The sequence below is a fragment of the Hyperolius riggenbachi genome, chromosome 6, assembly GCF_040937935.1.
Source record: "Hyperolius riggenbachi isolate aHypRig1 chromosome 6, aHypRig1.pri, whole genome shotgun sequence".
Classification (NCBI taxonomy): Eukaryota; Metazoa; Chordata; class Amphibia; order Anura; family Hyperoliidae; genus Hyperolius; species Hyperolius riggenbachi.
Window position 1 is genome coordinate 199,431,163 of NC_090651.1, and position 22,816 is coordinate 199,453,978.

At 45.9% G+C, this 22,816-nt stretch overlaps 1 protein-coding gene across 2 annotated transcripts in view; it reads right to left on the minus strand.

Annotated features, from left to right (window-relative positions):
• The window catches only part of SPA17 (sperm autoantigenic protein 17), a 654,098-nt gene that overhangs the window by 489,303 nt on the left and 141,979 nt on the right, over window positions 1-22,816 (minus strand). The gene's annotated exons all lie outside the window — the stretch shown is intronic.

A 22,816-nucleotide genomic window follows, 5' to 3' on the forward strand; every position in this document is an offset into this window, starting at 1 on the left:
CATCCCCTGTCTTGCCCACGTGCTGAACCTGGTGGTGCAGAAGTTCTTGCGCACCTACCAGGGGATGGGCGAACTGCTAGAAACGGCAAGGAACGTTGTGCGTCACTTCCGGCGCTCGGCTGCAGCCTGTGCGAACCTGGAAGACGTGCAAAAGGAGCTGAAACTGCCACGCCATCAGCTGATCCTTGACGTTCCAACTCGCTGGAACTCCACCCTGGCGATGTTGGAGCGTCTGGTTGAACAGAAGCACGCTGTCAACCAGTACCTTGCCCAGGCCACTGTTTCCGCCGCTCAGAGAAGGGACAAGACCAGCAACATCCCATCGTCCCCGATGATGACTGGAGGCACATGCAGCAGGTGTGCTTAGTGCTGGCTCCCTTTCTGCAGGCCACTAACATGGTGAGCAGGGACCATGCTATGGTCTGCGAGTGGGTGCCCCTGGTTTGTCTGCTGAACAGGGCCCTTGATGCTTTGCTGGAACAGAGAGCGGCAGCCTTGGACCAGCAGGAGCGGCAAGCAGCTGCACAGTCCACCTCTGAGGGGGAGGAGGAGGAGGACTTGGTGGAGGTCCCTGACCTTGCTGCTGCTGATGAGGGGGATCAGCACAGCGCAGCTGAGTTGCTGCGGGGGTGGAGAGAGGATGAGGCGGCAGAGGAGGAGGATGAGGACAGCACTGCCGTCGATGTGCCAGCACACGTGGCCCGCCTCTTCCCAATGGCAGCGCACATGCTGACGTTATGCAGTACATGTGAGAAATTACTGTGCACCTGTAGCATAAACAGTTCCCAGAAGATTTTATTCCATTCCTTAGACAAACATGATCAATCTTGACATGCATCACAGAAAGTTGCCAAACCTGTGTATGTCGGAGTTGTAGCGGTGTGGAAGGGAGAGGTGACCAGGGGAAAATCCGGACGGCACTACAGCCGTTTCTCGCCGCTTGGGCGCTTGCTCACATGCGTGTCCGTATGGGTATGGCGCCGGAGAGCTTCCTGTATAGGACCTACTGTCCCCGCCTCCGGCGCCACCCCATTGGTGTGGAGTTGTGACGGGGAAAGGTCGGAGGTGAAGGGGCGGAGTTCCGCCGCCATACGGAAGAAGACTGTGTTAGTGTAGCACATCTCATTGGTGCTGTGCAGTGCATTTGGGAGGGGCGGAAACGCCCAAATCGTGACATCAACCGTGTGTGAAACCGCTATTGGGTAAATTAAACATTGTGCACATCTCAAAATAAACATTATTAAATTATGGAGCAATGGATTATGGATCCATAATTTAATAATGTTTATTTTGAGATGTGCACAATGTTTAATTTACCCAATAGCGGTTTCACACACGGTTGATGTCACGATTTGGGCGTTTCCGCCCCTCCCAAATGCACTGCACAGCACCAATGAGATGTGCTACACTAACACAGTCTTCTTCCGTATGGCGGCGGAACTCCGCCCCTTCACCTCCGACCTTTCCCCGTCACAACTCCACACCAATGGGGTGGCGCCGGAGGCGGGGACAGTAGGTCCTATACAGGAAGCTCTCCGGCGCCATACCCATACGGACACGCATGTGAGCAAGCGCCCAAGCGGCGAGAAACGGCTGTAGTGCCGTCCGGATTTTCCCCTGGTCACCTCTCCCTTCCACACCGCTACAACTCCGACATACACAGGTTTGGCAACTTTCTGTGATGCATGTCAAGATTGATCATGTTTGTCTAAGGAATGGAATAAAATCTTCTGGGAACTGTTTATGCTACAGGTGCACAGTAATTTCTCACATGTACTGCATATGTTCAGGTGCTCTGCACAAAACCACTTGCTGCACAGTGCATAACATTGTCCACCAATCCGTTCCGGAGGTCTTTGGAATAGTACTGTAAGGTGTGGTGATAAGAAGCAACATAGGAGGCAAAGCACCCCCTATAATATAACCTTTAAAGCCCCCAGTTGAAGCACAAGAGTGCCGGATCTAAAGTTTCTTTCTACAGTGTACCAGCACATGCTGACGTGCCTGCGCAAGGACCCCAGGGTGATCCAGATGAAGCAGAGGGAGGACATCTGGATCAGCATGATGTTGGACCCACGCCTCAAGGGGAAGTTGAGCCAGTTCCTGCCGCCTGCAGGAGGAGACCCAGCGCAACAAATAAGGAGCTTGCAGCAGGCCCTTGTTGAGCGCTTGGAGGAAGCCTTCCCCCAGCCTTCCACCCCCACTGTCCAGCCAGCACAGAGGCAGCAGCAGGTGCCTGCATCCAGCAGCAAGCGCCCCACAGACCTGCTGTCTCTCAGCAACGAGCTCTACAGGACTGTAGAGGCTCCGGCAGCAGTGACTAGAGAGGAGGTGCATGCAGCAGCATCCTCCTCTGGTCACAGCCAGCGCCTGACCCGAATGGTGGCTGACTACATGGGGTCCTACAGCGGGCTTGACAGCGATGCCCCTGTTGATCCCATGGAGTATTGGGTCAAGCGCCTGGAGATCTGGAGCGAGCTGGCGCAGTACGCCCTGGAAGTGCTGTCCTGCCCCCCTTCCAGCGTGCTGTCCGAGCGCTGCTTCAGTGCAGCTGGTGGCGTGGTCACCGAGAAACGCTCACGTCTGTCTCACAAGTCTGTGGACAGACTGACGTTTCTCAAGATGAACCAGGCGTGGGTGGAAGGCGAGTTCCTGGCCCCTGTTGTCGGCGAGAGGGGGACATGAACTGGCTGCCGGAAGAACCATTGTTAATGTGCCTTACCACCCTTTACCACCTCCTGGCTCCTGCTCACTAAGCCTGCCTGGTTCACTTTGACTATTACGTCGCCTGCAGCCACACATTTTACATCTACAGTGGGCTGCTGTGTACTGCCCTTCTGCTGTCTGTCGGTGTTTCCCACTGCCAGGGTACACAGATTTACCTTCTGCTGCCGCTCTGCCACCAGCTATTACGTCAAACAATAGCTGCCCCTGCTGCCTGTATTTACCTTTAAAAAAAAAAAATAAAAGGTTTAATTTTTCTGAGGTGCCCGGGTTGAAAACTGTGTTGTCCCAGTTGTGTATTGGACACGATGTGGGCTGCACGACCGCTGTCTGGGACCTCCTGTTGTGTTTATTTACAGCCCTGGTATCAACGCTAGGTACCAGGGCTATTATGTCACGCTGCCTACCTACCTGACTGCCTGCTGCCACACACTCATCCTCCTCCTCCTGCTGCTGAATTTACCTCCTGCTGTCTGTGTGTTTCCACTGCCAGGGAGCACATACAATGGCGCTTTCAACATGCGTGCGCCACCAGCTATTTATTACGCTCAAAAATAGCTGCATTTCTTTAAAAAAACAAAAAAAATATATATTCTTTTTATTAATACTTTGTGATATTATTTTTAGAGGTGTCCGGGTTGAAAACTGTGTTCTCCCAGTTGTGTATTGGACATGATGTGGGCTTCACGACCGCTGTCTGGAACCTCATGCTGTGTATTTACGGCCTGGTACCACCGCTAGGTACCACACAGCCTATTATGTCTCGCTGCCTGCCTCATTGACTGCCTGCTGCCACACAATCATCCTCCTCCTCCTGCTGCTGCTGCTGAATTTACCTCATGCTGTCTGTGTGTTTCCACTGCCAGGGAGCACATACAATGGCGCTTCCAACATGCGTGCGCCACCAGCTATTTATTACGCTCAAAAATAGCTGCATTTCTTAAAAAAAAAATATATAAAAGAGAAATAAGTGAAGAAGAAGAAGACGATATAGAAGAAGAAGACGATATAGAAAAAGAAGAAGACGAAATAGAAAAATAATAAGAAGAAGAGGATATAGAAAAAGAAGATATAGAAAAAGAAGATATAGAAGAAGAAGATGATGAAGAAGAAGAAGAAGAAGAAGAAGAAGACGATGAAGAAGAAGATGAAGAAGATGAAGAAGAAGAAGAAGAAGAAGAAGAAGAAGAAGAAGAAGAAGAAGAAGAAGAAGAAGAAGAAGAAGATGAAGAAGAAGATGATGAAGAAGAAGAAGAAGAAGAAGAAGATATAGAAGAAGAAGAAGATATAGAAGAAGAAGATATAGAAGAAGAAGAAAAAATGAAGAAGAAGAAGATATAGAAGAAGAAGAAGAAGAAGAAAAAGAAGAAGAAGAAGAAGATGAAGATGAAGAAGACGATGAAGAAGAAGATGATGAAGAAGATGAAGAAGAAGATGAAGAAGATGAAGAAGAAGATGAAGAAGAAGAAGATGAAGAAGAAGATGAAGAAGAAGAAGAAGATGAAGAAGAAGAAGACGATGAAGAAGAAGATGAAGAAGAAGAAGAAGATGAAGAAGAAGAAGACGATGAAGAAGAAGATGATGAAGAAGAAGATGATGAAGAAGATGAAGATGAAGAAGATGAAGATGAAGAAGATGAAGAAGAAGAAGAAGAAGAAGAAGAAGATGATGAAGAAGAAGATGATGAAGAAGAAGATGAAAAAGAAGATGAAGAAGAAGAAGATGAAGAAGAAGATGAAGAAGAAGAAGAAGATGAAGAAGAAGAAGATGAAGAAGAAGATGATGAAGAAGAAGAAGAAGAAGAAGAAGATATAGAAGAAGAAGAAGATATAGAAGAAGAAGATATAGAAGAAGAAGAAAAAATGAAGAAGAAGAAGATATAGAAGAAGAAGAAGAAGAAGAAAAAGAAGAAGAAGAAGAAGAAGAAGATGAAGATGAAGAAGACGATGAAGAAGAAGATGATGAAGAAGATGAAGAAGAAGATGAAGAAGATGAAGAAGAAGATGAAGAAGAAGAAGATGAAGAAGAAGATGAAGAAGAAGAAGAAGAAGAAGATATAGAAGAAGAAGAAGATATAGAAGAAGAAGATATAGAAGAAGAAGAAAAAATGAAGAAGAAGAAGAAGATATAGAAGAAGAAGAAGAAGAAGATATAGAAGAAGAAGAAGAAGAAGAAGATAAAGAAGATGAAGAAGAAGAAGAAGAAGAAGAAGTATATACACTACTGAACAGAATTTTGGACACAACTTCTCTTCTCTTTCCACCTTTTTTTTTAAAGGAACATCCCCACATAATCACTTGCTGTTGTTACTTGGGAAAAAAGATGTTTCTTGCATCATTCACCCTCAAAACAAGTGTTGGAAGCTATTTAAGGCCAATTCGAATAGTCAGCTCGAATAATGAGCTCGAATACCGACTCGAATAGTGAGCTCGAAGTCCGAGGTCGAATCGAATAGTAAAAAATATTCGACTCGAATATTCGACCGAATTCGAATAATTTACTATTCGAATTCGACCAAACTCGAATAATAAAAAGGGGTATCCGAGCATCACTGCATATACCTACAGTTGTGTTCAAAACTATTCAACCCCCACTGAAATTGAGTGTTTTGGCCAGTTTGACATTGATTTTGATCATTTCAGTCATCTTGTTTACAATTAAATCAAAGAGGCACTTGTAAGTCAGACAAATATAACATAAGATTTATAATGAAATAACCACAAATGTCTTTTCTGTGCTCACATCATTATCCGTTTTATTCAACCCCCAAGTGACATTCATTCTTAGTACTTAGTACAAGTACAACATCATTTTCCAGTTATAACAGCTTTTAAGCGTGAAGCATAGTTTGACACAAGTGTCTTGCAGCGATCTATGGGTATCTTAGCCCATTCTTCATGGGCAAAAGCCTCCAGTTCAGTCACATTCTTAGGCTTGCGCGCTGTAACTGCTTTATTTAACCACTTCCCGACCGCCCACTACACAGGGGCGGCGGGGAAGTGGAGCCCTGCAGGACGGCCTCACCCACAGAGGCGGCAGTCCATTTAAGGGCATGGGCGGAGCGATCGCGTCATCCGTGACGCGATCCTCCGCCCGGGATCGAAGCACGGGCATTTTGTCTCCGCTCGCCGGCCACTTAGCAGAGCCGGCGAGCGGAGGAATCCGCAGGATCAGCCAATCCCTGAGTATAAGGCACTTTGTTAGGTAAACAAAGTGCCTTATACGTGCTTCCTCCTCGCCTCGTGGTCTCATTGTTCCAGAGACCACCAGCGAGGAGGAAGCACTTGTAAGTCTCACTGCACGCAGCTTGATTTTGCCCACAGCCTCCCTGATCACCCACCCCAGGCCTCATACCCCCCCTGATCACCCCAGCAGACCCCTGCCCAGCACCCTTGCACCCCTGCAAAACCCCCACCCCCCCCACCTGCCACTAACTAGCGACGCTGCCCCTTAGTTTAGGTCCCTAACTGCCTCCTAGTCACCCCTGATCCCCCCTCCCTACCTTTAGATCACCCCCACACCCCATCCCAGACTACCCCCCTGTATACTGTATACATTTGTATACAGCTACATTACCCTCTGATCCCCCTCTGATCCCCCTCTGATCACCTGTCTATCACCTGTCCATCAGCCCTCAGCACCCCCACCCATCAGAGCAGACCCTAACTGCCCCGCGGGGGTAACCGATCACCTGCCCAGGCCCTCGATTGCCCTCGTACCCCCCTTCTGATTACATCCCCTGCTGTTTGTTTACATCTGTCCTCCCCAGCAATCACTAACTGATCTTTGATCAGTAACCCCCTGTGTCTGCCTCTCATCAGATCAGGACTCAGTCTGCCCCGTGCAGGCTCCTGATCAACCCCCCATCCCCTCAAATCGCCCTCAGACCCCCCCCCTAATCACCGTCCAAGTGCATTGTATTTGACTGTGCTGCGCTTGTATTCGATTGTGCTGCGCTTGTATTCAATTGTGGTGTAATTGTATTTGATTGTCCCGTGATCGGCTTCGATTGCCCCGTGATTGTTTGATTGCCTGAGACCCCACTTCCCGCCACACCCAACCCCACCCTCCCCCCCACCACACCCAACCCCACCCCACCACCACCTCCAACCACCACCTTCCGAGTGCATCAGATTTGCTTGTGCTGTGATTGGAGTCGATTGTGCTGTAATTGTATTTGATTGTCCCGTGATCGACTTCGATTGCCCCGTGATTGTTTGATTGCCTGAGACCCCACTTCCCGCCACACCCAATCCCACCCTCCCCCATCACCTTCCGAGTGCATCAGATTTGATTGGGCTGTGATTGGAGTCGATTGTGCTGTAATTGTATTTGATTGTCCCGTGATCGGCTTCGATTGCCCCGTGATTGTTTGATTGCCTGAGACCCCACTTCCCGCCACACCCAACCCCACCCTCCCCCCCACCACACCCAACCCCACCCCCCCACCCCCCACCACCTCCAACCACCACCTTCCGAGTGCATCAGATTTGCTTGTGCTGTGATTGGAGTCGATTGTGCTGTAATTGTATTTGATTGTCCCGTGATCGGCTTCGATTGCCCCGTGATTGTTTGATTGCCTGAGACCCCACTTCCCGCCACACCCAATCCCACCCTCCCCCCATCACCTTCCGAGTGCATCAGATCTGCTTGTGCTGTGATTGGAGTCGATTGTGCTGTAATTGGATTTGATTGTCCCGTGATTGTTTGATTGCCTCTGAGACCCCACTTCCCACCAACCCCAATACCTCTCAAATACTCCCTTTTTGCTAGGTAGGTGCTCTTTTTTTCTGGGTAGTCTCGGAGGAAAACCCCATAAATTTAGCAATCCAAAATGGCAAGAAGGGGGCTTTCCGATGACGAGGTATACAGGTACATGGACCAGTCGGATGAGTTCTTTTGGGAAGAATCATCCGTCGAATCTTCCGGGTCCGATTTTGAACCTGTAGAAAGCAGTGGTTCCCTGACCGATACTGATGACGAGGCTATGGTCCCGGCTAGAGCCAGGCGTACCAGACCCCAAGTCGTTAGACCGCAGGTGGCGCAGGATCCGCCTCAAGGGCAGCAGGGTGGTGCTAGCGCTGTTGATAGTTTTCTTGGTGAGGCAGGCACCAGCAGCGCAGCATCTCCTGGACTTAGTGCCAGTGCTTCCGTAGACCCTGACGAAGTGGTGAGCGTCAGCATGGAAGTTGAAACTGGTACGGTGGCAAGTGCAGTAGTACCCCCGTCGCAGCCACCAACAAGAAGACGGGCCCGTAGTACCCATAGACTCCCAGAGGTGCTGGCACAACCAGATTGGCAATCCCCTGATTCCGCCGCACCCGTAGTGCCCCCTTTCACCGCCCAGTCTGGAGTCCAGGTGGCGACAGCTCATCTAGGAACGGCCCTAGACTTTTTGCAGCTGTTCATCACCCAGGTTCTCTTGGACTTAATTGTGGTTGAGACCAACCGTAAAGCCACACAATTCATCACCGAGCACCCGGAGAGCATGTATGCCCAGCCTTTCGGGTGGAAACCAGTCCAAGTTTCCGACATTAAAATCTTTTTGGCCCTTATCCTTCACTTGGGACTAATGAAACAGAATGTACTGCGGTCGTATTGGTCTACGAACCCAGTAAATCATGTTCCCTTGTACCCTGCTGCCATGTCCAGGACACGATTTGAGTCCATCCTGCGCTTCCTGCACTTCAACGACGACAAAACCTGTCATGAAAAGGGCCACCCTGCTTATGACCGGCTCCACAAAATTCGGCCCCTCATAGACCACCTGTCATCAACATTTGCAGATGCTTATATCCCTGAACAGAACATCTGCGTAGACGAGTCCCTCTTACGCTTTACCGGGCGCCTTGGCATCAAACAGTACATCCCAAGCAAGCGCGCCCGGTATGGGGTGAAACTGTATAAGCTCTGTGAAAGGGCCACAGGCTATACATGTCGTTTTAGGGTCTATGAGGGAAAAGACTCAAAATTGGAGCCGGTCGGATGCCCTGACTACCTGGGGAGCAGTGGAAAGGTTGTGTGGGACTTGGTGTCACCCTTGTTCCAGAAGGGGTACCATCTTTTTGTGGACAATTATTACACAAGTGTGGCCCTCTTTCAGCACTTAAAGTTAGAAGGAATCCGATGCTGTGGCACTGCGCGGCCTAGTCGCCAGGGCTTCCCCCAACGGCTCGTTACCACCAGACTTTTACGGGGGCAGAGGGTCGCCTTGCGTACTGAAGACCTGCTCGCGGTGAAATGGAGGGACAAGAGGGACGTTTACTTTCTGTCCACCATTCACACAGACACGACAGTCCAAATTCAACGGGCAACTGCGGTCATTGAAAAGCCCCTTGTCGTCCACGAATATAATGTCAACATGGGAGGGGTGGACTTCAATGACCAGAGGTTAGCGCCCTATTTAGTTACCCGGAAAACAAGACGCTGGTATAAGAAAGTGTCTTTTTATCTGATTCAATTGGCAGTTTACAACAGCTTTGTTCTCTACAGTAAGGCTGGGAGAACTGGATCTTTCCTCCAATTTCAGGAAGAGATCATTATGGACATCCTGTATCCAGGAGGTGCCAGGCCCCCCCCCCCCCAGATGCAACTAGCCGACTGCATGGAAGGCATTACGCCTATCAGCTTCCGTGTGCCCCAGGTCAACGCATCCGAAGAAAACGTTGCCGTGTCTGCAGCAGGGCTGGAACAAGGAGTGACACCGTTTATTATTGTCCCCGCTGTCCTGACCAGCCTGGTCTATGCGTAGGGCCGTGTTTTGAGAGGTACCACGAGCAGGTACACTATTAGAACCTAGGGAACTCCAGACACAGGAGTAGGCACACACTCAGTGGTCTTTCGCACATTGTCGCAGGGAGAGGAGAGGTAAGCTTGAAGACCAAACGGGTAAGCATAAAAATGGGAAGAAGGATCGGTTTCCATGCTTGATATTGCTGATCTGTCCTGGGTTGGCGATATAAGACGGCATGTTTGAATTTCCCTTGAGTGTGGACACCCCCGGTTTATATGTGATTTGGGCCTATGATGATGCTTTAATGCCACACAGAGTCATCTCTATTGGCAGGCATATTGCTGTATCCTACAGGCATAATGCTGTATACTAAAGTTCTGAGGCCCAGTCACATAAGTTGGTGGCTCACCCTGAGTGCAGGGTGGCACGGGGTGTCTCTCTCCTGAGGTTATCACTGCCATTGATGTGGAGGAAGATCTGCCATTGATGTGGAGCAAGGTATGTTTGCCGTTCATTTTTCCTTTCAGCCCAGAGTGCATTACTTGTATACCCAATATAAGGAGTATAGCAGAAACTCCTAATACTGGCCATACATGTAATGATTGCAGAGACCCTAAAATGCCAGGACAGACTCCACAAATGACCCCATTTTGGAAAGAGGACACCCTAAAGTATTATGTGAGGTGCACGGTGAGTTCATAAAAGATTTTAGTTTTTGTCACAAGTTAGCAGAATTTTTTTTTTTATTTTTTTTTAACAAAGTGTCATTTTCCGTTAACTTGTGACAAAAAATAAAATTTTCAATGACCTCACCATTCCCCTCATGGAATACCTTGTTGTGTATTCTTTCCAAAATGGAGTCATTTGTGGGGTTTGTTAACTGTCCTGGCAAGTGGGCGGGGTGCTAAATTTTGAGCACCCCTGTAAAGCCTAAAGGTACTCATTGGACTCTGGACCCCTTAGCGCAGTTAGGGTGCAAAAAGGTGCCACACATGTGGTATCGCCGTACTCGGGAGAAGTAGTACAATGTGTTTTGGGGTGTATTTTTACACATACCCATGCTGGGTGGGAGAAATACCTCTGTAAATGACAATCTTTTGATTTTTTTACACACAATTGTCCATTTACAGAGTTATTTCTCCCACCCAGCATGGGTATGTGTAAAAATACACCCCAAAACACATTGTACTACTTCTCCCGAGTACGGCGATACCACATGTGTGGCACTTTTTTGCACCCTAACTGCGCTAAAGGGCCCAAAGTCCAATGAGTACCTTTAGGATTTCACAGGTCATTTTACGGAATTTGATTTCCAGACTCCTCCTCACGGTTTAGGGCCCCTAAAATGCCAGGGCAGTATAGGAACCCCACAAATGACCCCATTTTAGAAAGAAGACACCCCAAGGTATTCCGTTAGGAGTATGGTGAGTTCATAGAAGATTTTATTTTTTGTCAAAAGTTAGCGGAAAATTGATTTGTATTGTTTTTTTCACAAAGTGTCATTTTCCGCTAACTTGTGACAAAAAATAAAATCTTCTATGAACTCACCATACTCCTAACGGAATACCTTGGGGTGTCTTCTTTCTAAAATGGGGTCATTTGTGGGGTTCCTATACTGCCCTGGCATTTTAGGGGCCCTAAACCGTGAGGAGTAGTCTGGAAATCAAATTCCGCAAAATGACCTGTGAAAGCCTAAAGGTGCTCATTGGACTTTGGGCCCTTTAGCGCAGTTAGGGTGCAAAAAAGTGCCACACATGTGGTATTGCCGTACTCGGGAGAAGTAGTACAATGTGTTTTGGGGTGTATTTTTACACATACCCATGCTGGGTGGGAGAAATACCTCTGCAAATGACAATCTTTTGATTTTTTTACACACAATTGTCCATTTACAGAGATATTTCTCCCACCCAGCATGGGTATGTGTAAAAATACACCCCAAAACACATTGTACTACTTCTCCCGAGTACGGCGATACCACATGTGTGGCACTTTTTTGCACCCTAACTGCGCTAAAGGGCCCAAAGTCCAATGAGTACCTTTAGGATTTCACAGGTCATTTTGCGGAATTTGATTTCCAGACTCCTCCTCACGGTTTAGGGCCCCTAAAATGCCAGGGCAGTATAGGAACCCCACAAATGACCCCATTTTAGAAAGAAGACACCCCAAGGTATTCCGTTAGGAGTATGGTGAGTTCATAGAAGATTTTATTTTTTGTCAAAAGTTAGCGGAAAATTGATTTGTATTGTTTTTTTCACAAAGTGTCATTTTCCGCTAACTTGTGACAAAAAATAAAATCTTCTATGAACTCACCATACTCCTAACGGAATACCTTGGGGTGTCTTCTTTCTAAAATGGGGTCATTTGTGGGGTTCCTATACTGCCCTGGCATTTTAGGGGCCCTAAACCGTGAGGAGTAGTCTGGAAATCAAATTCCGCAAAATGACCTGTGAAAGCCTAAAGGTGCTCATTGGACTTTGGGCCCTTTAGCGCAGTTAGGGTGCAAAAAAGTGCCACACATGTGGTATTGCCGTACTCGGGAGAAGTAGTACAATGTGTTTTGGGGTGTATTTTTACACATACCCATGCTGGGTGGGAGAAATACCTCTGCAAATGACAATCTTTTGATTTTTTTACACACAATTGTCCATTTACAGAGATATTTCTCCCACCCAGCATGGGTATGTGTAAAAATACACCCCAAAACACATTGTACTACTTCTCCCGAGTACGGCGATACCACATGTGTGGCACTTTTTTGCACCCTAACTGCGCTAAAGGGCCCAAAGTCCAATGAGCACCTTTAGGCTTTCACAGGTCATTTTGCGGAATTTGATTTCCAGACTACTCCTCACGGTTTAGGGCCCCTAAAATGCCAGGGCAGTATAGGAACCCCACAAATGACCCCATTTTAGAAAGAAGACACCCCAAGGTATTCCGTTAGGAGTATGGTGAGTTCATAGAAGATTTTATTTTTTGTCACAAGTTAGCGGAAAATGACACTTTGTGAAAAAAACAATACAAATCAATTTTCCGCTAACTTTTGACAAAAAATAAAATCTTCTATGAACTCACCATACTCCTAACGGAATACCTTGGGGTGTCTTCTTTCTAAAATGGGGTCATTTGTGGGGTTCCTATACTGCCCTGGCATTTTAGGGGCCCTAAACCGTGAGGAGTAGTCTGGAAATCAAATTCCGCAAAATGACCTGTGAAATCCTAAAGGTACTCATTGGACTTTGGGCCCTTTAGCGCAGTTAGGGTGCAAAAAAGTGCCACACATGTGGTATCGCCGTACTCAGGAGAAGTAGTACAATGTGTTTTGGGGTGTATTTTTACACATACCCATGCTGGGTGGGAGAAATAACTCTGTAAATGGACAATTGTGTGTAAAAAAAATTAACAAATTGTCATTTACAGAGATATTTCTCCCACCCAGCATGGGTATGTGTAAAAATACACCCCAAAACACATTATACTACTTCTCCTGAGTACGGCAATACCACATATGTGGCACTTTTTTGCAGCCTAACTGCGCTAAGGGGTCCAAAGTCCAATGAGCACCTTTAGGCTTTACAGGGGTGCTTACAATTTAGCACCCCCCAAAATGTCAGGACAGTAAACACACCCCACAAATGACCCCATTTTGGAAAGTAGACCCTTCAAGGTATTCAGAGAGGGGCATGGTGAGTCCGTGGCAGATTTCATTTTTTTTTGGTGCAAGTTAGAAGAAATGGAAACTTTTTTTTTTTTTTTTTTCGTGTCACAAAGTGTCATTTTCCGCTTACTTGTGACAAAAATTAATATCTTCTATGAACTCACTATGCCTCTCAGTGAATACTTTGGGATGTCTTCTTTCCAAAATGGGGTAATTTGGGGGGTATTTATACTATCCTGGAATTCTAGCCCCTCATGAAACATGACAGGGGGTCAGAAAAGTCAGAGATGCTTGAAAATGGGAAAATTCACTTTTTGCACCATAGTTTGTAAACGCTATAACTTTTACCCAAACCAATAAATATACGCTGAATGGGTTTTTTTTAATCAAAAACATGTTTGTCCACATTTTTCGCGCTGCATGTATACAGAAATTTTACTTTATTTGAAAACTGTCAGCACAGAAAGTTAAAAAAATCATTTTTTTGCCAAAATTCATGTTAAAAAGTAAAAATCGCAGGAGCAATTAAATAGCACCAAAAGAAAGCTTTATTAGTGACAAGAAAAGGAGCCAAAATTCATTTAGGTGGTAGGTTGTATGAGCGAGCAATAAACCGTGAAAGCTGCAGTGGTCTGAATGGAAAAAAAGTGGCCGGTCCTTAAGGGGTAGAAAGCCCTAGGTCCTCAAGTGGTTAAGTCCCACCAAAGGTTCTCAATAGAGATATCCCGAACGGTTCGCCCGCGAACGGTTCCAGGCGAACTTTAGGTGGTTCGCGTTCGCCGACGAAGATGAACTTTTGCGGAAATTCGTTTCGCCCCATAATGCTCCATTGAGCAGAACTTTGACCCTCTACATCACAGTCAGCAGGCACATTGTCACCAATCAGACTACACTCACTCTTGGAGCCCCACCCCCCTTATAAAAGGCAAGGTTCTCCTGTCGTTTTACTCACTCGTCTGCCTACAGTAATTAGTTAAAGGGGAACTGAAGAGAGAGGTATATGGAGGCTGTCATGTTTATTTCCTTTTAGACAATACCAGTTGCCTGGCAGCCCTGCTGATCCTCTGCCTCTAATACTATTAGCCATAGCCCCTGAACAAGCATGCAGCAGATCAGGTGTTTCAGTGGTTCAGACTTATAAGTCTGATCTGACAAGACTAGCTGCATGCTTGTTTCTGGTTTTAATCAGATACTACTGCAGAGAAATAGACCAGCAGGGCTGCCAGGCAACTGGTATTGATTAAAAGGAAATAAACATGACAGCCTCCATATACCTCTCTCTTCAGTTCCCCTTTAAGGGACAGCTGCTGACAGACTCTGCTAGGGAGAGATTAGTTAGGGCTCTTGTATGCTTGTTCCTAGCTGATTGTTATTCCTTATATTACCTCCCTCACTCCCTTCCTCCCTCACTCCTCCCGGAGGGAGGAGGGTCTCATCTTCCAGGGAATTGTAGTATTTCAAAAGCCAGCTTACATACCGTGGCTGGGAATTAAACCCAGGCTGGGCTGGGAATTGAACCCAGGTCGCAGTGTGTGGTAGGTAACTCACTTAACCACTATACCACCAACAACACTACATGCTGAAGCCAGCCTAGCATGTACCATTATGATCAATCCAAGAGAAAAATTAGCTTGCTTAACGATTTGTAGCATGTCAAAAGCCAACTCACATTGGCTGGGAATTGAACCCAGGTCTCAGTGTGTGGTAGGTAACTGACTTAACCACTATACCACCAACACTACATGCTGAAGCCAGCCTAGCATGTACCATTATGATCAATCCAAGAAAAAAATTAGCTTGCTTAACAATTTGTAGCATGTCAAAAGCCAACTCAGGGAGGGAGTGAGGGAGGAGGAGAGAGAGGGGGGGAGAGGAGAGAGAGATACCTGATGTCATAAAGCAGTGTAGGCCCGCAATTGAACATTCAATGAGATTTCTGACCTTAAAACACTGCTTTGTAGTAAATACAGATTTTTTTTCTGGGACTTTTGATGTGTATTTTACTCAACCATGTCTTCCTCCAGGTATTAGACCCCTTGATACATCTTTTCTATCATTTTTCCCGTCAGCAGAAATTTTTCTAAAGTTCGCTTCCCCATTGAAGTGTATTGCGGTTCACGAAAGTTCGCGCAAACCGAACCTTCCGCGAAAGTTCGCAAACGGTGTTCGCAAACTGAAAATCGGAGGTTTGCGACATCTCTAGTTCTCAATTGGATTTAAGTCTGGTGACTGCAATGGCCACTCCAATATGTTCCAGCCTTTAATCTGCAACCATGCTCTAGTCTAGTGGATTTGGAGGTATGCTTGGGATCATTGTCCTGTTGAAAAGTCCAATGTCTCCCAAGCCTCTTCCAATATTTCCGGGTACTGAAGAGGATTCATGGTACCTTGAACACGCTGAAGTTTCCCTGTACCTGCAGAAGCAAACAGCCCCAAAGCATGATTGATGCCCCGCCATGCTTCACAGTAGGCAAGGTGTTCTTTTCTTCACAGGCCTTGTTCTTCTTCCTCCAAACATAGCGTTGATCCATTGGCCCAAACAGTTCTAATTTTGTTTCATCAGTCCACAGAACACTACCCCAAAAGTTTTGGGATAGTGTTCTGTGGACTGATGAAACAAAATTAGAACTGTTTGGGCCCATGGATCAACGCTATGTTTGGAGGAGGAAGAACAAGGACTATGAAGAAAAGAACACATTACCTAATGTGAAGCATGGCGGGGGGTCAATCATGCTTTGGGGCTGTTTTGCTTCTGCAGGTACAGAGAAGCTTCAGCGTGTGCAAGGTACCATGAATTCTCTTCAGTACCAGGAAATATTGGAAGAAAATGTGATGCAGTCCGTCACAAACCTGAGGCTTGGGAGACGTTGGACCTTTCAACAGGACAATGATCCCAAGCATACCTCCAAGTCCACTAGAGCATGGTTGCAGATTAAAGGCTGAAAAATTTTGGAGTGGCCATGCCCGAACCTCCAATTTTCGGTTCGCGAACGTCCGCAAAAGATCGGTTCGCCCAAACTTCCATGAACCGCAATAGACTTCAATGGGGAGGCGAACTTTGAAAACTAGAAACACTTATGCTGGCCACCACAGGGATGGAAAAGATGTTTCAAGGGGTCTAACATCTGAGTTTTTGCATGGATGAGTGGGATAGACTCCAAAAGTCCCGAGAAAAATCTGGATTTGACGCAAAGCAGCGTTTTAAGGGCAGAAATCACATTGAATGCTAAATTGCAGGCCTAAAGTGCTTTAAAACATATTGCATGTGTATACATCAATCAGGGAAGGGAGATCTGGAGTGAGCTGGCGCAGTACGCCCTGGAAGTGCTGTCCTGCCCCCCTTCCAACGTGCTGTCCGAGCGCTGCTTCAGTGCAGCTGGTGGCGTGGTCACCGAGAAACGCTCACGTCTGTCTCACAAGTCTGTGGACAGACTGACGTTTCTCAAGATGAACCAGGCGTGGGTGGAAGGCGAGTTCCTGGCCCCTGTTGTCGGCGAGAGGGGGGCATGAACTGGCTGCCGGAAGAACCATTGTTAATGTGCCTTACCACCCTTTACCACCTCCTGGCTCCTGCTCACTAAGCCTGCCTGGTTCACTTTGACTATTACGTCGCCTGCAGCCACACATTTTACATCTACAGTGGGCTGCTGTGTACTGCCCTTCTGCTGTCTGTCTGTCGGTGTTTCCCACTGCCAGGGTACACAGATTTACCTTCTGCTGCCGCTCTGCCACCAGCTATTACGTCAAACAATAGCTGCCCCTGCTGCCTGTATTTACCTTTAAAAAAAAAAAAACAGCGCTAGGTACCAGGGCTATTATGTATTTACCTTTAAAAAAAAAACAGCGCTAGGTACCAGGGCTATTATGTCACGCTGCCTACCTACCTGCTGCCACACTCACACTACTCTCCTCCATTCCTCCTGCTGCTGCTGCTGCCTGTCTGTGTTTCCCACTGCCAAGGGTACACAGATTTTACCTTCTGCTGCCACTCTGCCACCAGCTATTACGTCCAACAATAGCTATATGTGTAATTTGCTGTAAAAAAAAAAAAAACAGTAAACCATTAAAAAAAAAAAAAAGGTTTAATTTTTCTGAGGTGCCCGGGTTGAAAACTGTGTTGTCCCAGTTGTGTATTGGACACGATGTGGGCTGCACGACCGCTGTCTGGGACCTCCTGTTGTGTTTATTTACAGCCCTGGTATCAACGCTAGGTACCAGGGCTATTATGTCACGCTGCCTACCTACTTGCTGCCACACTCACACTACTCTCCTCCATTCCTCCTGCTGCTGCTGCTGCCTGTCTGTGTTTCCCACTGCCAGGGTACACAGATTTACCTTCTGCTGCCGCTCTGCCACCAGCTATTACGTCAAACAATAGCTGCCCCTGCTGCCTGTATTTACCTTTAAAAAAAAAAAAACCTTCTGCTGCCACTCTGCCACCAGCTATTACGTCCAACAATAGCTACTCTCATTACTCCTCCATTCCTCCTGCTGCTGCTGCTGTCTGTCTGTGTTTCCCACTGCCAGGGTACACAGAATTACCTTCTGCTGCCACTCTGCCACCAGCTATTACGTCCAACAATAGCTACTCTCATTACTCCTCCATTCCTCCTGCTGCTGCTGCTGTCTGTCTGCGTTTCCCACTGCCAGGGTACACAGAATTACCTTCTGCTGCCACTCTGCCACCAGCTATTACGTCCAACAATAGCTATATCTGTGTAATTTGCTGTAAAAAAAAAAAAAAAAAAAAGTAAACCATTAAAAAAAAATAAAAGGTTTAATTTTTCTGAGGTGCCCGGGTTGAAAACTGTGTTGTCCCAGTTGTGTATTGGACACGATGTGGGCTGCACGACCGCTGTCTGGGACCTCCTGTTGTGTTTATTTACAGCCCTGGTATCAACGCTAGGTACCAGGGCTATTATGTCACGCTGCCTACCTACCTGACTGCCTGCTGCCACACACTCATCCTCCTCCTCCTGCTGCTGAATTTACCTCCTGCTGTCTGTGTGTTTCCACTGCCAGGGAGCACATACAATGGCGCTTCCAACATGCGTGCGCCACCAGCTATTTATTACGCTCAAAAATAGCTGCATTTCTTTAAAAAAACAAAAAAAATATATATTCTTTTTATTAATACTTTGTGATATTATTTTTAGAGGTGTCCGGGTTGAAAACTGTGTTGTCCCAGTTGTGTATTAGACATGATGTGGGCTTCACGACCGCTGTCTGGAACCTCATGCTGTGTATGTACGGCCTGGTACCACCGCTAGGTACCACACAGCCTATTATGTCTCGCTGCCTGCCTCATTGACTGCCTGCTGCCACACAATCATCCTCCTCCTCCTGCTGCTGCTGCTGAATTTACCTCATGCTGTCTGTGTGTTTCCACTGGCAGGGAGCACATACAATGGCGCTTCCAACATGCGTGCGCCACCAGCTATTTATTACGCTCAAAAATAGCTGCATTTCTTTAAAAAAAAATATATAAAAGAGAAATAAGTGAAGAAGAAGAAGACGATATTGAAGAAGAAGACGATATAGAAAAAGAAGAAGACGAAATAGAAAAATAATAAGAAGAAGAGGATATAGAAAAAGAAGATATAGAAAAAGAAGATATAGAAGAAGAAGATGAAGAAGAAGAAGAAGAAGAAGAAGAAGAAGAAGACGATGAAGAAGAAGATGAAGAAGAAGAAGAAGATGAAGAAGAAGAAGACGATGAAGAAGAAGATGATGAAGAAGAAGATGATGAAGAAGATGAAGATGAAGAAGATGAAGATGAAGAAGATGAAGAAGAAGAAGAAGAAGAAGAAGAAGAAGAAGATGATGAAGAAGAAGATGATGAAGAAGAAGATGATGAAGAAGAAGATGAAAAAGAAGATGAAGAAGAAGAAGATGAAGAAGAAGATGAAGAAGAAGAAGAAGATGAAGAAGAAGAAGATGAAGAAGAAGATGATGAAGAAGAAGAAGAAGAAGAAGAAGATATAGAAGAAGAAGAAGATATAGAAGAAGAAGATATAGAAGAAGAAGAAAAAATGAAGAAGAAGAAGATATAGAAGAAGAAGAAGAAGAAGATATAGAAGAAGAAGAAGAAGAAGATAAAGAAGATGAAGAAGAAGAAGAAGAAGAAGAAGAAGAAGTATATACACTACTGAACAGAATTTTGGACACAACTTCTCTTCTCTTTCCACCTTTTTTTTTAAAGGAACATCCCCACATAATCACTTGCTGTTGTTACTTGGGAAAAAAGATGTTTCTTGCATCATTCACCCTCAAAACAAGTGTTGGAAGCTATTTAAGGCCAATTCGAATAGTCAGCTCGAATAATGAGCTCGAATACCGACTCGAATAGTGAGCTCGAAGTCCGAGGTCGAATCGAATAGTAAAAAATATTCGACTCGAATATTCGACCGAATTCGAATAATTTACTATTCGAATTCGACCAAACTCGAATAATAAAAAGGGGTATCCGAGCATCACTGCATATACCTACAGTTGTGTTCAAAACTATTCAACCCCCACTGAAATTGAGTGTTTTGGCCAGTTTGACATTGATTTTGATCATTTCAGTCATCTTGTTTACAATTAAATCAAAGAGGCACTTGTAAGTCAGACAAATATAACATAAGATTTATAATGAAATAACCACAAATGTCTTTTCTGTGCTCACATCATTATCCGTTTTATTCAACCCCCAAGTGACATTCATTCTTAGTACTTAGTACAAGTACAACATCATTTTCCAGTTATAACAGCTTTTAAGCGTGAAGCATAGTTTGACACAAGTGTCTTGCAGCGATCTATGGGTATCTTAGCCCATTCTTCATGGGCAAAAGCCTCCAGTTCAGTCACATTCTTAGGCTTGCGCGCTGTAACTGCTTTATTTAAGTCCCACCAAAGGTTCTCAATAGAGATATCCCGAACGGTTCGCCCGCGAATGGTTCCAGGCGAACTTTAGGTGGTTCGCGTTCGCCGACGAAGACGAACTTTTGCGGAAATTCGTTTCGCCCCATAATGCTCCATTGAGCAGAACTTTGACCCTCTACATCACAGTCAGCAGGCACATTGTCACCAATCAGACTACACTCACTCTTGGAGCCCCACCCCCCTTATAAAAGGCAAGGTTCTCCTGTCGTTTTACTCACTCGTCTGCCTACAGTAATTAGTTAAAGGGGAACTGAAGAGAGAGGTATATGGAGGCTGTCATGTTTATTTCCTTTTAGACAATACCAGTTGCCTGGCAGCCCTGCTGATCCTCTGCCTCTAATACTATTAGCCATAGCCCCTGAACAAGCATGCAGCAGATCAGGTGTTTCAGTGGTTCAGACTTATAAGTCTGATCTGACAAGACTAGCTGCATGCTTGTTTCTGGTTTTAATCAGATACTACTGCAGAGAAATAGACCAGCAGGGCTGCCAGGCAACTGGTATTGATTAAAAGGAAATAAACATGACAGCCTCCATATACCTCTCTCTTCAGTTCCCCTTTAAGGGACAGCTGCTGACAGACTCTGCTAGGGAGAGATTAGTTAGGGCTCTTGTATGCTTGTTCCTAGCTGATTGTTATTCCTTATATTACTCCCTCACTCCCTTCCTCCCTCACTCCTCCCGGAGGGAGGAGGGTCTCATCTTCCAGGGAATTGTAGTATTTCAAAAGCCAGCTTACATACCGTGGCTGGGAATTAAACCCAGGCTGGGCTGGGAATTGAACCCAGGTCGCAGTGTGTGGTAGGTAACTCACTTAACCACTATACCACCAACAACACTACATGCTGAAGCCAGCCTAGCATGTACCATTATGATCAATCCAAGAGAAAAATTAGCTTGCTTAACGATTTGTAGCATGTCAAAAGCCAACTCACATTGGCTGGGAATTGAACCCAGGTCTCAGTGTGTGGTAGGTAACTGACTTAACCACTATACCACCAACACTACATGCTGAAGCCAGCCTAGCATGTACCATTATGATCAATCCAAGAAAAAAATTAGCTTGCTTAACAATTTGTAGCATGTCAAAAGCCAACTCAGGGAGGGAGTGAGGGAGGAGGAGAGAGAGGGGGGGAGAGGAGAGAGAGATACCTGATGTCATAAAGCAGTGTAGGCCCGCAATTGAACATTCAATGAGATTTCTGACCTTAAAACACTGCTTTGTAGTAATTACAGATTTTTTTTCTGGGACTTTTGATGTGTATTTTACTCAACCATGTCTTCCTCCAGGTATTAGACCCCTTGATACATCTTTTCTATCATTTTTCCAGTCAGCAGAAATTTTTCTAAAGTTCGCTTCCCCATTGAAGTGTATTGCGGTTCACGAAAGTTCGCGCAAACCGAACCTTCCGCGAAAGTTCGCAAACGGTGTTCGCAAACTGAAAATCGGAGGTTTGCGACATCTCTAGTTCTCAATTGGATTTAAGTCTGGTGACTGCAATGGCCACTCCAATATGTTCCAGCCTTTAATCTGCAACCATGCTCTAGTCTAGTGGACTTGGAGGTATGCTTGGGATCATTGTCCTGTTGAAAAGTCCAATGTCTCCCAAGCCTCTTCCAATATTTCCGGGTACTGAAGAGGATTCATGGTACCTTGAACACGCTGAAGTTTCCCTGTACCTGCAGAAGCAAACAGCCCCAAAGCATGATTGATGCCCCGCCATGCTTCACAGTAGGAAAGGTGTTCTTTTCTTCACAGGCCTTGTTCTTCTTCCTCCAAACATAGCGTTGATCCATTGGCCCAAACAGTTCTAATTTTGTTTCATCAGTCCACAGAACACTACCCCAAAAGTTTTGGGATAGTGTTCTGTGGACTGATGAAACAAAATTAGAACTGTTTGGGCCCATGGATCAACGCTATGTTTGGAGGAGGAAGAACAAGGACTATGAAGAAAAGAACACATTACCTAATGTGAAGCATGGCGGGGGGTCAATCATGCTTTGGGGCTGTTTTGCTTCTGCAGGTACAGAGAAGCTTCAGCGTGTGCAAGGTACCATGAATTCTCTTCAGTACCAGGAAATATTGGAAGAAAATGTGATGCAGTCCGTCACAAACCTGAGGCTTGGGAGACGTTGGACCTTTCAACAGGACAATGATCCCAAGCATACCTCCAAGTCCACTAGAGCATGGTTGCAGATTAAAGGCTGGAAAATTTTGGAGTGGCCATGCCCGAACCTCCGATTTTCGGTTCGCGGACGTCCGCAAAAGATCGGTTCGCCCAAACTTCCATGAACCGCAATAGACTTCAATGGGGGGGCGAACTTTGAAAACTAGAAACACTTGGATCAACAGGGATATGTGAGGGAGCAGGCTGGTGTTGTACTTTATACTGGTTGAACTCGATGGACGTATGTCTTTTTTCAATGTCTTTTCAATAATAATAATAATAATAATAATAATAATAACCAAAATAACTATGTAACTATGTAACTTATGCTGGCCACCACAGGGATGGAAAAGATGTTTCAAGGGGTCTAACATCTGAGTTTTTGCATGGATGAGTGGGATAGACTCCAAAAGTCCCGAGAAAAATCTGGATTTGACGCAAAGCAGCGTTTTAAGGGCAGAAATCACATTGAATGCTAAATTGCAGGCCTAAAGTGCTTTAAAACATATTGCATGTGTATACATCAATCAGGGAATGTAATTAGAATACTGCTTCACACTGACACACCAAACTCACTGTGTAACGCACCGCAAACAGCTGTTTGCGTAGTGAC